Here is a 16209-nt window from a genome sequence, read left to right as displayed (position 1 = left end):
GGCCAGAAATTTCGGACTTGTCAAGCAGAACAGTGGATGGATGGGATGGCATACATCGAGTCAGTTTTCAGAGTCCCTTAGCATCCATCTGCTACCTCAGTGCTGCCTGCTCTGATAACTCTTGAGGTAGCTTAGTCATCCATCACACACACTCATGTCCCAAACCTATATGTGGGGCAACTCTGGAGAGTGGTCATATTTTCCAACAAGAAACTAAGATACATGATCTAAAAAAGGCGGCTTCTAAGTTATGAATTTGTTGGTAGAATGAAGAGAAATCTATAAAAACACATTATTTGGGTATAGAATAAAAAGAATTCTTACTAAAAATTTAAAAATTATAGGAAAGGGCACCTGGGTGACTCAGTTGGGTAAGTATCCGATTCTTCATTTTGGCGCAGGTCACAATTTCATGGTTCGTGGGATTGAGCCCCACATTGGGCTCTAAGCTTACAGGATGGAGCCTGCTTGGGATTGTCTCTCTCCATGGCTCTTTGCCCCTCTCTGACTCTGGCTCACACGGGCACGCATGCGTACATGCTCTCTCTCAAAATAAATAAACTTCAAAAAAATTTTTTAAAAATTACAGAAAATTGGAAGCTGTTCAGAATATGGAAGTTGGATAGCTGCATGGTTGCTATGTCAGGTTATGATGCTTTGGTGCTATAGCAGAACAACAGCCTTGGATCCAGAGACCTGTGTTTATGTCACAGCACTGCCACTAACATGATGTGTGACTTAGAAAAAGTCCTTCAATACCTGTGTACGTGATTCCCCTTATCCTCTAAACAAGAGAGAAAATGTGTAAGTGTGCACAGTGTTGTCTTTAGTATCAGACAGCCCTCAGCATCCATCCTGGCTCTGCCACATATCAAGCTGTGTGACCTCAGGTGGGTAACTTACCCCACCTCTGAGCTGCAGTTGCTTATCTGTAGAGATGATAATAGTACTTAGCTTGCTGTGCTGCTCATATTATGACACACATAATAAGTGTTCTGTAAATGGTAACTTTAATTATAAAATTGATAAGGTATTATGGTTAGGTTAACTGAATTCAAAGTTCCTTTCTATCTCAATTTTTTGGGAGAGAAAGCCGAGGAAATAAAGGGAAAAGTTTATAGGTTATGATAACACCCTTCTTTTTTCCTCCGTTTTTCTCAAGTGATCTAGAAGCAGCCTAATACAACTTGCAGACCAGGATGACTCCGCCAGTCGCCTCCCTCCCACACCACCAGAGAACATTTCTCGGGGAAGAGGTAGGCTGCACATTTTAAGTACAATTCCTCAGTTTCACTTCCCAAATGAGTTCTGTCAGGATCCAGAATCTACTTCTCTCATAATGACCTTCCCCAGTGAAAATTAAAGACTCATTAATCTGTAGACAGCCAAATGTAAAATCGTGCTTGTAAAATAACACCAGCTAAATCATCATCCTTCAACTTTGTGGCAAATAGGAAGCTTTTAATCTCAGAACACTTAAGAAATTTGGGTTTTAAGAAACCATAACCCGAAGGTAATACATGACTCTTTACAAAGAAACTTCCTGTCATGCTCTTTTGCTGTGGCTTTTCCCCCACCTACCTAAACCTCATGAAAGTAAAAATACTGATCAATCATGCAAAGTGGGACTTGTCTAAAATAACTGAAATGTGATACAATATGAGTGTTAGGAATGCATAGCAGCAGACAGTGGTTATCAAGCCAGGAGATCACTCATTAATATTGGGCGCTGGGTGATAGAGGGTCATGCCTGGAACGTCTGCACTGTGTCCTGACAGCCCAGCATCCACTCGTGCCCTTCAGCAGCCACCTCAGCTTAAGTAGCCTGATTGTCAGTGTGAGCCACAGGCTCCAGTTAGCAAAGACAGCAGACACAGCTCTGTGCTCATGGGCCCAGAGAAATCGGGTAGTGAGCATTAGAAAATGTGAGTTCGTTTTTCTGTGATCACTTTCACTTTTTTTCCTAAAGTAAAAACTTTATAAAACAAACTCTCATGTACCCTCCCAACCCCCTTTAAAAATTGTCTTTCAAGTTGGCTGGTTGAGGGATGATAGTTTTGTAGTGTAGAGATAGTATGAAGCAGGGATAACCTGGAGGCTGAGGGATGAGTTTTAACCATGTTGATTCTGGCAAATACAGGAAATCAGAATGGACAGATGACCAATGGTGTTACATGCAAGCCCGCAATGTGTTCAGTTCTACTTCCATTCCTCTCTCTGCTGCTTCAATTAATTCATTAGACACCAACTTATTCTAAAATTATGTATTAACTATGTGCGAGGCATCTGAAATAGAAAGGGTGACTCCGGGGGGTGCTGTGGGAGACTTGGAGAACACCACAAAGACTCCTGCAAAAAGTGACACCTGACATCTAAAGGAATAGTGACTCTAGGGTGCTAGGGCTGACATTAATGAAGGAGTGGAATTCTAGATTGGAAATGTAATCTAAAACTCAAGTGATTGCTGGCAAAATCCAGTTACTTTCAGAAGCTTAATCTTTGAAGTCATTCAGATATGGAAGAGGCAGTGTTGATGCCACCTCACTGCCTCCTGGGTGCGAATCACTGGCCCGAGCCTGCCAGGAAGGAGAGCTAGCATTTCTGCTGGTTCTCCAGACTAATACTGGAAGTGAGTTTTCACACTGTGTGGGGGGCCCCAGATGCACCTGACCACTGAATTCTCACTGTGGGCTGCACTGAGCCCACCAGGTAGGCAGCAGTGAAGCCACATGCAAGTAGAAGGGATCCCACTGCGTCCCTTCATGCCCTCTCTTGGGGAGGGCTGTGATATGGACAGAGCTCACAACAGGGATTGTGGCTGCAAGCAAATGGAGCTGGGTCCACATCTTCCCCAACCAACCCTAACACAGCTCCGTGGTCCCCCCTGTACATCGGAGCTGGGGATGCCCTGCAGTATCAGGAAAAGCACTCAGGGGGCTGGTAAGCCACTCCTTGCTCTCACCCTTCCTGAAAGAACCAGACACTGGGACACTCCTGGTCATTATTCCTGACATTCACGCCATCGGTGAGCACAGTGCTTTGCTTCTTACACTGTTTAGTACCCTCGACCCCACATTTATGCACCATAACCCAGACTGCCCACCTCACTGGGTCATTGTGAGGATTGAATGAAAAATCGCTTTCCTTATAAACTTTAAAGCACCATCTAAACATAGATTATTTATGTTATTTTATGGCCATCAATCAGCACAGAAAATCCCACGAGGCAGGTAAGGCAGGAATTATTAACTCTCATTTTTGAGTTGAAGGAACACCAAGCACAGGGAAGAAAATGCAATGTGCAGACCAAGAAAAGTTATGGACAGCTCTATTTCTGGAAGAAAGGGAATGGAACAGTAGATTTTACAAACTCTCTACTAATCCAACAATTTCAAGTTTAAATCATATGGTTTGATTTAAATTTACTTTTTCTAAGTCTCTAAGCATATCTCCTTCTTCACCGCATAAACAGTAAATTTGGAATGGCTATCACTGGGAACAATGAAGACTAAATCAAACTGCAGACTCTTTTTCCAGTGAAAAGCACGTGGGGCAGGTGGGCAGGTATGGAAACTTCTATGAGCACAATGTTCTCTCACCTTTCGCTGGAGGGCGGAGCAGTTTCTGAACACCAGAGCATCTTTGTTCCTGTCTGCTCTCAAGTGGCTCTGCTCTAACCTGACATCGATCCCCTCTGTGAAGTGTCTTTGTCACTTGCAGCTTTAAGTGCTGTCACAGCCGTGGGCTGATGGAAAGGGGATGGCATGTTTGGGCGTCCAGGATCATGACTGTGGCTAGAATTCCCCACTGAAGGAGCCTTATCTCGATGAAAGGAGCCCAGTGGCCCGACACTAGGAGTGGTTTTGCCATTTGCGTTAGCTACAGGGCACTATAGCATTTAAAGCTTGCTGGTCTGTCAGCTAGCCAGCTTAGCTGGGCTTTTGTAGGTGGGGTCCAAGGGAGAAGGATGGAGAGTGGATGGATTTTAATCAGACCCATCTGAGCCCAGGCAGGGGAGGTCATGCTGAAAGCAGCCCCTCCTTCAAAACGGGAAACACTCCTAAAAGCACCAGGCAAGACCCATGTTGAAAGAGTAGGACATGGTTTTAGAGATGATGACCTAAATCTGGGACTGTCCCATCCATGACTTTGACCTTGTGCAATTATGACAAGTGTTCCCTCCCACTCTCCAGAGCGACACTCGAATTTTATGTATAACACTATGCCTAGGATGTTACAATGTCCTGACACAGATCATCCAGTAATACACTCCTGAGCGGCATCTACTGAGCATCTATTAAGTGCCAGGCACAATTCTACATGCATTAACCTTACTTCAATCTCTAAATCAGCCCCACCATGCAGGTGTCATCCTTCCCATTACACTGCTGAGGAAACTGAGACAGAGTGGTTACATAACTTGCCTAGAGCCACCCAGTAAGAAAGTGGCTAAGCTCTGGGGCACCTGGGTGACTTAGTCAGTTAAGCATCCGACTCTTGGTTTCAGCTCAGGTCACAATCTCACGGTTTGTGGGTTCAAGCCCTGCCTAGGGCTCTATGCTGATTGTGCAGAGCCTGCTTGGTATTCTCTCTCTCCCTCTCTCTCTGCTCCTTCCCCACTTGTGCTCTGTCTCTCTCAACATAAAATGAAAGAAAGACAGAAAGAAAGATAGAAAGAAAGAAAGAAAGAAAGAAGAAAGAAAGAGGCTAAGTTCTACCTCACTCCCATGACCAGGTTCTTATCATTATGCCATAGCCACAACTGTCATCAAGGTAGGATCTTGGGGTTCCAGTGAATCCCCACCACACAGCCTGAATGGCTATCTGTAGTTGGGACATGTTGGTGGCCCTTTAGAGGGCTCTTAGTGAATGGCAGAACCATTGTTATCCTCAGCTTGTCGACTGACTTTCTGAGGAATGAACCGTTTCTCAGGGTTCCCATGCACATAGTGATGTGTAAGGTCTTCCCACCTAGTTTGGAAAGGGAATACAGTGACCAGAAGTAACATGCCTTCAACAAGTAACTTGCTGGGCTGAAAACAAGGGTGTGAACCCCTCTGACTTTGGTACACAGTGTTCTAAGAGACACCTTACATTTATATATTTCCTACAATACCAGAGAGCTGTGCCTCTGCAGAGTAGGCATCCAATGTGTGGGACAATTTGTAAGATTTTAACAATGCCAGAAAAATGGAAAAAAGAAATAACTCCTTGGGTTCCCCATTTCTTGGGAATTCTAAGCAATTGTGTCATAAGCAGGTCTTTAACAACACTGGAGAACCAGATTGGGAGAGGATATCATACCTTGGTGCCAGGACATTTTTTGGATAAGGTGTTGACCCTCAAATCTGACCTAAGTGAGGATGTCTATCATCACAGGGATCGGCTTGGGAGCACTGGCGCACGCATCAGAAGAACCTTCACTTGGAGGATCTCGAGTTGGGTCCCCTTGGGTCCTCTGTGAGGTCTTGGCTCTTTGCACTTCAGACTTTTAGGTGTGACTGTGAATCTGCCACAAAGGGGTTCCTGCCACTCTGCAGATGTGTTTCCCTCCTGAAGTTCAGCTGTAAGAGCCCTCAGGGAGGAGAGTGATTTAAATGGTCAACCTAGTGGACTTGCTATCCACACACCTGTTTGTCACTTGCAATCATTCTGAAAGGCTTCTTAGTGTAACTACAGCAAGCTGGCTCATCATTTCCTTGGTCTCCACGGTGGGGGCCCAACCTCCCACAGCACTGGCTGCAGCCTCAGACTGGAGTTCTGAAAGGTTTCTCAGAGGAAACACCGTGACCTCCAAAATGGTGGCAAGAAGCCACAGAGTACTTGTGGGGCTTCTGCCTTCTCATTTGAGGGTGAAAGTGAGGGTGGGACATGGGTGAAGCCCAGAATGGGAGTTCAGGGAGTATGAAAAGCCACATACCTTTGGCTTTTTGTTTTTTTTTTATTGCTACTGTTTAAGGAAAGAGAAATATTCATCTACCACAAAACAAAGGTATTTTTTTAAACATTGCCTAAAAGAATGTTTTATACAAAAAAATCATGTTAGGATACAATTATGGACATAATTAAAACATCATTTCAAAGGTGGAACTGGTTAAAATGACAACCGTCTAAAAAAAACGAAACAACTTCCTTCCCTTAGTATCAAGATGGTAGATGAACTCACCTGTTGCTACTAAAACTCTATCCTGACTCTTTTAAAGTCTGTGTCAAGGGCCTGATCCTTTGACTCTATTCCAAATTCCCCAAACAGTAGGTTCTCTTCTTTCATAATTGTTTCACCTGCTGTCAGCAGTATGGCTAGGATTTTAAATCTCCTAAGGAGCCTGTATAAAATTTCCTTTATATTGCTCCGGTTAAATTTTTGTTTCTTTTTCCCCCTGAGTCTCTGAATCAGGGCATGCACAGTGTGGCCCTCACAGGCATCTTTTGTATTTTGGACTCACATAAGATCTTTTGGATACCTTGATTGTGGGACAATTAGACTCAATAAAACAAGGAAACAAAAGAAAGCCCATTCATTCCTCCTCCTATGGCTTCTCAAGAAGGTCCCAGGACTGTGATTCTTTATCCAGTCTCTGCTTCTTTATTTCCAGACTACAAGATGTAAAGGACTATCTTAAACAACAAGGAAATGTGCACCTACATTACCAATTAACATCAACTCCCTTTTACAATCATTCCATTTTCCCTCCTGCTGTTCTAGGAAAACCTGAATTAAAAAGCCTGGTGCTGCTCAAGGGCAATTAATAGCACTGAGATGACAAAAGATCTTAGAACAGCTGACAAAGTGGCCCTGGGAGGGAACTGGGCCCAGGCTCAAAGTCACGGTGGGAAGCGTGTGCCCCGTGCAGCATGCGCTTTATGCATGAAGAATGAAAAGAGTTTCATCACCCAGGATAATGCAATTAAAAAGTACACCACCAGAACCCACCCCATGCCAACTTGTTCAAAATTGGGCCTCAGACCCAGGGGCCGAATTGAAATTCGAAGCTTCGACATCTACATCGGCAGGGAGGGAGGAGTTGGGGGTTGATCTGCCTCCTTATGCAGACAGGTGCCTGTTAGCTGAGCAGAGGGACATATGTTCATTGCCTATGGTAAGAAATGATTAGAGGGCCCAGGATGGGTGGACCGGGGGAGACACAAGCAGTGTCAGAGGAGAAGCTAATTAAAAGCAGGTTCTCAGGTCTCTTTGTCCTCCGCACTCAGTGTTTCTGCCCTATGCTGTACACACACAATTTAACATGCACAGAGAAAGGAGAGCAACCATCTCTAATTGCCGGAAAACGACATCGCGTTTGTTGTCCCGAGCGCAGTTTTGCCCAGGTGGAAATTGTTTTCCCGATTAGAGCACTCTGCTGCGGACCAGAGTGCGGCTGGGAATTTTTTTCTAATCTTATTGAGATGAGACCATTCAGGCTGCTGATTACTGACACAACAGAGTAATCTTTCTAGACAACTACTATGACCCTGGATTGGCAAGAGCAGGGAGGAAAAAGAAAGGCCCCCTTCACTAACCAGAGCCCCATGAGATGAAACAGGGTCGGGGAGGGAAGCTTGGTCTAGTCAGTCGGTTGAACTTCCGCTGAGGTCGTGATCTCACGGTTTGTGAATTCAAGTCCAGCATCGGGCTCTGTGCAGACAGCTCGGAGCCTGGAGCCTGCTTCAGATCCTGTGTCTGTCTCCCTCTCTCCCTGCCCCTCCCCCGTCCATGTTTTCTCTCTCTCTCTCTCTCTCTCTCTCTCTCTTTCAAAAATGAATAAACTTGAAGGAAAGAAATAAAAGGAAGGAGGGAAGGAAGGAAGGAAGGAAGGAAGGAAAAATGAAAGAAAGAAAAGAAGGTCAGGGGTATGTAAGCATGGCCCACTTTCTGTTGCTCCGTTGTGGTGACCCAGCAGTGATCTGGAAGCTATCCTCCTTCCACTGCATGATGCTCACCCTGCAATATGGACACTTCGGACTCTGACTCCTGTCTCCAAGGTTACTCCTAATGGCATCCATGTTCTACCAGCAAGTCAGACTAACCAAGTTGAGCTTAAATCAGCAGGCATTGTGCTACAGTTGGCTGTGAAGGACTCACATCGGCTTGTTCTCATGAAGGTCTCTATGCAAAAGGACAATTTCAAGGCACTCTTCTATCCAATCCCAGATGTTCTTTATGAAATTGTGGTGGGAAAGAGTAGAGGGACATGAAGAAATATACTCACACACAACTAAGGTAGCCAAAGATGTTTGGGCTACTGTAATAATGATAGCTAAAATTCACTGAGAGCTGCCTCTATGCCAGGTACTGTGCTAAGCCCTCATGTGCATGCTCTTTTTTAGTGTTCACTATAAGCTTGTAGGGTAAGTCCTTTTACAGTGTCCATTTTACAGCTTGACAAGATTAAAGACACATGGCTAGAAAATGGCAGAGCCAGAATTCAAACTGGCCAGACTGTCTTTGGACTTGACCCCAGCTCCTAACCAAGACCCCCAGGCTGAATGTATAATGTGTACAAAAAGAATCAAAGATTCTTCACGATAGGTCCCATTCTAGTTAACAAAATTGGATGGAAAAAAACAACTTCTACAATTTGTTATGAATGACTTATGTAGCCAGACCAAAAAAATGGGCACTCCTAGCCAGTCACCATTTATGTCTGCACCTTCCTGTGTAATTATCTTGTACACAGCAGCAGCTACATGGCCTCTGGTTTGACAGTGGTTCACATTTGGAATTCCTTGGGAAAGACACAGAGTTAGAGCCTGAAACCTAGAGCACAAGGAGGTAATTATTTCCAGGATTCCACTCAATATGTGCCTAGAAAGGTAGAGAGGGCAGGGAGGAGGTGGAAATAGGAAGGTAGAGAGAATTGTTTTTTTAAAAGGTGCAATTCCTTTGTGGAAAGTTTTCATATCTATATAAATGGTAGCAGGTGTAGAAAGAAGGCCCACTCTAAAAGCTAAAGCTTCACTCTCTTCCGAATGAATCATCTTCTTGTTTATACTCTATTGGCAATTAATGATACACCATCCTATAACATTTTCATTACTGCTGTCTCGTGCTATGGTCTTCATCTTTTATTGTTGAATTCCTCATGTATTATTGACCTGTCTTCCTAATTATATGGTAAGTTATTTGAGAAGGGAAAATGAAGTTTTTTCCTTTTTTTAAAAAAAATTTATTTATTTATTTTGAGAGAGAGAGAGAGAGAGAGAGAGAGAGAAAGAATCCCAAGCAGGCTCCTCACTGTCAGCACGGAGCCTGCTGTGAGGCTCAAACTTATGAACCATGAGATCATGACTGAGCTGAAGTCAAAAGTTAGACATTTAACTGGCTGAGCCACCCAGGTACCCCAAAAATTAATTTTTTTAATTACTTATAACCCCTATGGTACTTAACAGAAAACCTAGTCCATATCTGTTGGTAGATGAAAGAAGATGTTTGTGCTCATTTTTCTCCTATCTTGAAGTAACAAAAGGAATTTAGTCTGAGACACGCCAGAGGAACTCAGAGGAGGGTAGTAGAAAGAGCTTCTTCACTACTTTCCAGCACTTCATTTATGCATCCATCCATCTGTTGACCTATTTATTCAATGTTCCTAGAATTATGCCAACAAGAAGGCTACAAAAAAGTACACGGTCATGTTCTTTATGATCTCACAGAACCATAGGAAGGAGGAGAGGATCATGCCTGCTAAAATTCAAGGGAAAAATGAAAATTTTTATGGGTCTCAGTTCGCTGCTAACCACATCCTCACATGCTTGTCTGTTAACTCATTCACTCAAGCAATAGATATTTGTTGAGTGTGTACTGGAAACTGGGATGCATGTGTGAACAGAATAGATAAAGACCTTATATTCATGAAGTTTGTAATACAGTGAGTAAGACAAACATTTATAAAATAATGCCAATGATTATTTAATTATAAGTGCAAGTTGGGGCACTAGGGTGGCTCAGTCTGTTGAGCGTCCTACTTCAGCTCAGGTCATGATCTCCCTCTTTGTGGGTTCGAACCCCACATCAGGCTCTGTGACAACAGCTCAGAGCCTGGAACCTGCTTCAGTTTCTGGGTCTCCCTCTCTCTCTGCTCCTCCCCTGCTCATGCTCTCAAAAATAAATAAACATTAAAAAATAATTTAAAAAAAAAGCACAAATTTATATGGGAGGATAAATGCAAGGAGCATTTCTAACCTAGATTTGGCCAAGAGTATGGAAGCCAGAAAAGCATTTCCTGTAGAAGTTTCAGTGACACTGAAACTTACAGGCTGAGTGGAGGAGTAGACAAAGGAGAAGGTAAAAAATGGAGAATTCCAGGTATAGCAGTTTAGTGGCCTTAAGGTGGGAAAAAATTTGGCACAAAAGAAGAAATGAACTAACACAAGTGAGGAGAGTATGGGGGTGGAGTGGATGTTGGTGGAGCCAGATGAGGCTAATCAGTGGGGCATGGCCAGATCATGCAGGAGGTCATAGGTTGGGGTTGAGTTGTTTTTATTTTAGTTTTAGCATCTAGCATTCAACTTGTCTTTCTATTTGGGGCATCTCTCACCATGCATGACATCTGAGGTATCCATAGCTGTGTCACCTGTTACAAAGAATGAAGGAGGGAGATCTTCCTTTTCTCATCCTCTGGCATCCAAGACATTGTCATAGAAATTCTGTCCAATTACTCATCTTGGATCACCCTGAATCTTTGAATATGAAGCAAGCAATGCAAACTCAAAGGAAGAGTTTAAAACTCACTCATGGCAGTTGCATCCTGTGGCATCAAGAAGTGGCAATAGCACTATCTGGTGCCCTGTCCTTCTAGACTATTCCTTCCATCTGTCCTCCAGAGCCAATTTTTTCTTTTTATTCCCCAAGCATCAGGGAGTCTATGAGTCTGCTATCAAACTCCCTGTCTGTCTAACTTCATCAGAGCTAATTCCAATTGGTTGTAACTCAGGTTCTTGACTGGTAAACAATGATAAGAAGATTAGTTTTTAACTTAAGGACAACAGAAGTTCTATCCACATTTCTACCCAAGGTTCTATCCAAGTGTTCCATCCAACTGGAATATCACTAAAGGTTCTTTATAGTTTTCAAACCACTTCCACATGACCCATTTGTTTTTATAGCAACCAAAGGGTTAGGTACTACCATCTCCCTTTTATTAACCAAAAAGAGAATGGAGTTGGAAGAGTCCAAGTGATTTCTTTCTGCTGTGAAACAGCTAATTAATGGCAAAACAATTATATGAGGCCAGGTCTTCTGGTTTCCTGTGCATCACTCCTTCTGTTACCTCTTGCAGTGGATGCAAGACCTGTGGTGTGGGAAGAAAAGCAAGTGTCATGACTTCTGTGTCAGCAGCAGAGGCACACTGTCCAAGCGGTACACATGAACTTACCTGTGGACATTCTTGCAAACTCTGTATTCACACCCACCATTATTTGTATTGGATAGTAGATTTACATGAGAAAGAAGGTAGCATCCCCAGAACACAGTCTGTCTGGAAAGACTTCTCAAGCACAAAGCTGCAGTTAGGAATGTATAGGTTCACAAATGTATGTAGCTGCTGAGACATCCATTCTCAGAGAAAAGTTTGAAGCTTGAAATCATAAGATGCAATACAAAAGAAAATGTATGTTGGTAAACAGATTAAGCATGGTATTATGTAGCCTGCTGGGAAGCAGCAAAGATGGAGAATCAAAGCATAAGCTTTGACTTGAGACCCAGAGACAGTACTTATCCTGTAGGACTGCCGTAAGGATTAAACAAAGTGGCACATGGAAAATTCTTAGCACAAACCCTAATACAGGGCAGATACTCTATTAGATGTTTATTCCCCTGCTTTGTTTCCAGAGGCATCAGAAAGCAAATGGAGATTGTCCCCTAGCTAGATAGGGGTCAGAGATAATCTGTAGTTTAGCAGACCATGGTTCAAACTCAGATCTGTCAGGCAGAGGCTATCAAAAGAGGCTAGGGGCACCCAGAGGAACAGAGAGAAGTCAGCATCAGTCTACTCCCTCATTCTCAAGACCAGCCACATTGCTGAGACTTTCTTTCTAATAATATATCTAGAACTTAAATGACCTATTCAACCTTCAGGGGTGTGAGGGTAAAGAAACTGGTGTGTTACTTGAAATATAATACACAGAAATTCTTCCAGCTTCTTTTATTTTTATGCTTTTCCATAAAAACCAATTGAAATGATTGTTTTTTTTTTCTTTTCAGGGAAAGAAACAAAAGGTTTTTTAAATCAGTAAAGAGTATTTTCTATTAAAACTAAATATTTTTCCAAAAGAAAATTTTATTTTCCCAAATATTTGACAAGAGCAAGCTGTAAAATTCTGAAGGAGTTCAGTCAGCTGTGCAGATTGACTTTTGAAGTGTAAAATAAACCTTTACTTAACAGATGTCAGAACTGTGACTTTGAGAGATAATGACAGTTTTTATAGTAGGTTGGTGACAGAATTTCTAAGAAGAATGAATAAAGTTTTGGTGCCAAGTTTGGGGAAAAAATGACAACATGATTATTAAAAATTGACTGAGTTGAGGAAAGCAAAAATAAGTGTTTTAATTTATTTGATTAGACAGCGTAAATTGTTCTGTAAATACCAGCAAAATACATTTAACAAAAGGATAGGCTGTACCATCAAGTAAGAAGGAGAGTAACTCAAAGGCCCTACCTTCCTCCAAAACTGCCATGAATGAAGTTTATTTCAAATCATTTCAAAGGTCTTAGACAAGGGATCAAACAGTCCTGGAAGACTTTTTAATAACTACTTTCAGATTCTACCCCTCTAGCAGCAAATACAGACAACTCTGCAATACTGACAAACACATTCTAACTGGATGATGTAGGGTCAGCAGTCCCTGCAAATATTTTAGGCAAAATCAAATACCTCCAAGGGGTGCCTGGGTGGCTCAGTCAGTTGAGCATCTGACTTCAGCTCAGGTCATGATCTCACGGTTTGTGAGTTCGAGTCCTGAGACAGGTTCTGTGCTGACAGCTCAGAGCCTGGAGCCTGCTTCGGATTCTGCGTCTCCTTCTCTCTCTGCCCCTCCCCCACTTGTGCTCTGTCTCTGTCTGTCTCTCAAAAATAAATAAATGTAAAAAATTTTTTAAAAATCAAATACCCCAGGCCCCATTCCACTCTCTCACAGTCTTTCCCAGGGCAACCTGCCTGTGACCAGGTCACCTCCAGAAGCAGCTCCAGTCCTGCCTCTGTACGAAGGCTTCTTGGACTCCTCTGTTCCCCAGACAGTCCTTCTATCCTGAATAGAGAGGGCCCTGGAATAGTCTGCATTGCAGCATTCAGCATTGGCCAGTGATGGTCTTATTGAGCCAGAATCTCCCAACCTTTTTACTGTAGGTTGCGCAACTTCCACTATGATGCCTCCCAGGAGATGATACTCAGGGGATGCCAGCTTCATGTCGGGATTCTGTTCTTTTCTGGACAGGTGAATTTGGGGAATAAAATAGACAACTCCAGAATATCCTGAAGGCCAAAGCCAGAATCAGGAACTGACTGTCCAGTTCCTCCTCCTTTCACATTTAGTGATTTTTGAAATGGTTGAGTTAAAATCAAACATCATGATATCTAATTTCCATCTGTTCTTTTTTTTTCTTTTTCTGCCTTTTGTAGGTTTAATTAAGGTTTGTAGGTTTAATTAAGCAATTATAATTCAATTTCAACTCCTCTATTGAATTATTTAACTTCTTTAAAATAATTGTTAGTGGTTGTCTTAGGATTTACAAAATAAAAAATTTAAATAATTTGTGTCTGACTTCAAATAAATTATACTGCCTCATGTGTAGGATAAGCATCTTTATAACAGTCTATTTCCAATCCTGCCTTCCCAACCTTTCCTGGATTGTCATTAATTTTACTTTTACATATGCTGTAAACATGTAATACATTGTTATTACTTTTGCTTTCTATAGTTACCTTTCACTTCCTTTTATTCTTTTTCCAATGCTCTTTATTTCTTTGTGTAGATCCAAGTTTCTGAGTACTACATCCCTTTTGCCTGAAGAACCTCCTTACTATTTCTTATGAAGTAGGTCTGTCACCAGTGAGTTCAGTTCTTTCAGTTTTTGTCTGTTTGAGAAAGTCCATTTCAAGTTCATTTCTGAAGGCTATTTTCTGTGGATATAGAATTCTGGGTTGACAGTTTCCTTCAGCATTTCAAGCAAGGCACGCCATTATCTTACTGCGTGTTCTCTGATGAGAAGTGTGCTATAACTCTTATCCTTGTTCCTCTGTAGATAATATACCTTTTTTTTTTTTTAGGTGTGGCTGCCTTCAAGATTTTCTTATTGTCTTGGTTTTCAGCAGTTTGAAAAAGATATGCCTATATGGTTTTATTAGTGCGGGTATGCTTGTATTTATCCAATTTGGCATTCTCTGAGTTTCTTGAATCTGTGGTTTTGTGTTATTAATTTTGGAAAATCTTCTGCTATCATGTCTTCAAATATTTTTTCAGCTCCATTCTCTTTCTCTTCTGTGATTTCAATTGTGCATATTTTAGACCATTTAATATCATCTGAAATTGTTGAATGCTATGTTCTGATCTCCCCCTCCTCTAATTCTTTTTTTCTTTTGCATTTTATTTGGGAAATTTCTACTGCCCTATATTCAAGGTCACGGATTCCTTCCTCGTCTGTATCAAGCTTACTAATGAGCCCATGGAAGACAATCTTCATTTCTGTCGTTGTGGTTTTTGTTTTCCAGCATTTCCATTTTATTCTTTTTATTGAAGTATAGTTGACAAGCAATGTTACATTAGTTTCAGTTGTACTACATAGTGGTTCAACAAGTCTGTACGTTATGCTATACTCACCACAAGTGTAACTACCATCTGTCTTCATACACCACTATTATAATACCATTGACTGTATTCCTCATTCTGTGCCTTTTATCCATGTGACTTGTTCATTCCATAACTGAAAGCTGTATCTTACACTCCATTTAATTCTTTCTCATAGTTCTCTTGTCTCTGCTGACATTACCTATTTGGTATTGTATATTGTCTATCTTTTCCATTAAATTCCTTAACATATTAAAAAGTTATTTTAAATGCCACACCTGTGTCATGTCTAAATCTGGTTGTGATGGTTACCTTTCAGACTAGGTATTTACTTGCCTTTTCTTAGCCTGATAATATCATGTTGTCAAAACCTGAGTATGTTGTAGAAGGTAGTAGATGCTGAGGTAAATGCACTTTATGCTTGAAGATAAACATCTCATTTCTTCTGCTAGTCCTCCCTCAGCTTAATTTAAATAAAATTGACATATAGCATTAACATATAGCAATGTGATGATTTGATATATGTATATGTTATAAAATGATTACCACAATAAAGTTACTTAATATATCCATCACCTCACATAATTACATTTTTTCTTTGTGGTGAGAACATTAAAGATTTATTCAAGTATATAACACAGTATTATTAACTATAGTCACCATGCTGTACCTTAGATCCCCATTGTTTATTTGCCTTATAACTGGACGTTTGTACTCTTTAACCAATATCTTCCCTTTTACCCAGCCTTTGGCAATTCTACTCTCTTTATATGAGCTTATCTTTTTCTTTTTAGATTCACATGTAAGTGAGATCATACAGTATTTGTTTTCTCTGGCTGACTTATTTCATCTACCATAATGCCCTCAAAGTCCATCCATGTTTTCACAAATGGCAGGGTTCCTTCTTTCTAATGGCTGATAAAACATTCTGTTATGTATATTTACCCACATTTAAAAAACCCATTTATCTGTGAATAGACATGTTATTTCCATATCTTGGCTATTGTAAATAGTACTGCAATGAACATGGGAGTGTAGATATCTCTTTGAGATGATGATTTCATTTCCTTTGGATATATACCCAGATAGGATTGCTGGACCAGATAGTAGTTCTACTTTTTAATTTCTTGAGGAACCTCCAGAACATTTTCCATAGTGGATCTACCAGTTTCCATTCCCACCAACAATGGGAATGAGGGCTCCCTCTTCTCCAGACCTCTCCAATACTTATCTTTTATCTCCTTGATAATACTATTTTAACAAGTATGAGGTGATATCACATTGTGGTTTTGATTTGCATTTCCCTGATAATTAGTGATGTTGAGAACCTTTGTATGTCCCTGTTGGCCATTTGTATGTCTTCTTTGGAAAAATACCTATTCAGTTCCTTTGTTCATTTTATTATATTTTATTTTTTTTAATTTAAATTC

Source organism: Prionailurus viverrinus, chromosome B4 (assembly GCF_022837055.1).
Source record: "Prionailurus viverrinus isolate Anna chromosome B4, UM_Priviv_1.0, whole genome shotgun sequence".
Classification (NCBI taxonomy): Eukaryota; Metazoa; Chordata; class Mammalia; order Carnivora; family Felidae; genus Prionailurus; species Prionailurus viverrinus.
Note: the sequence above shows the minus strand (reverse complement) of the source record.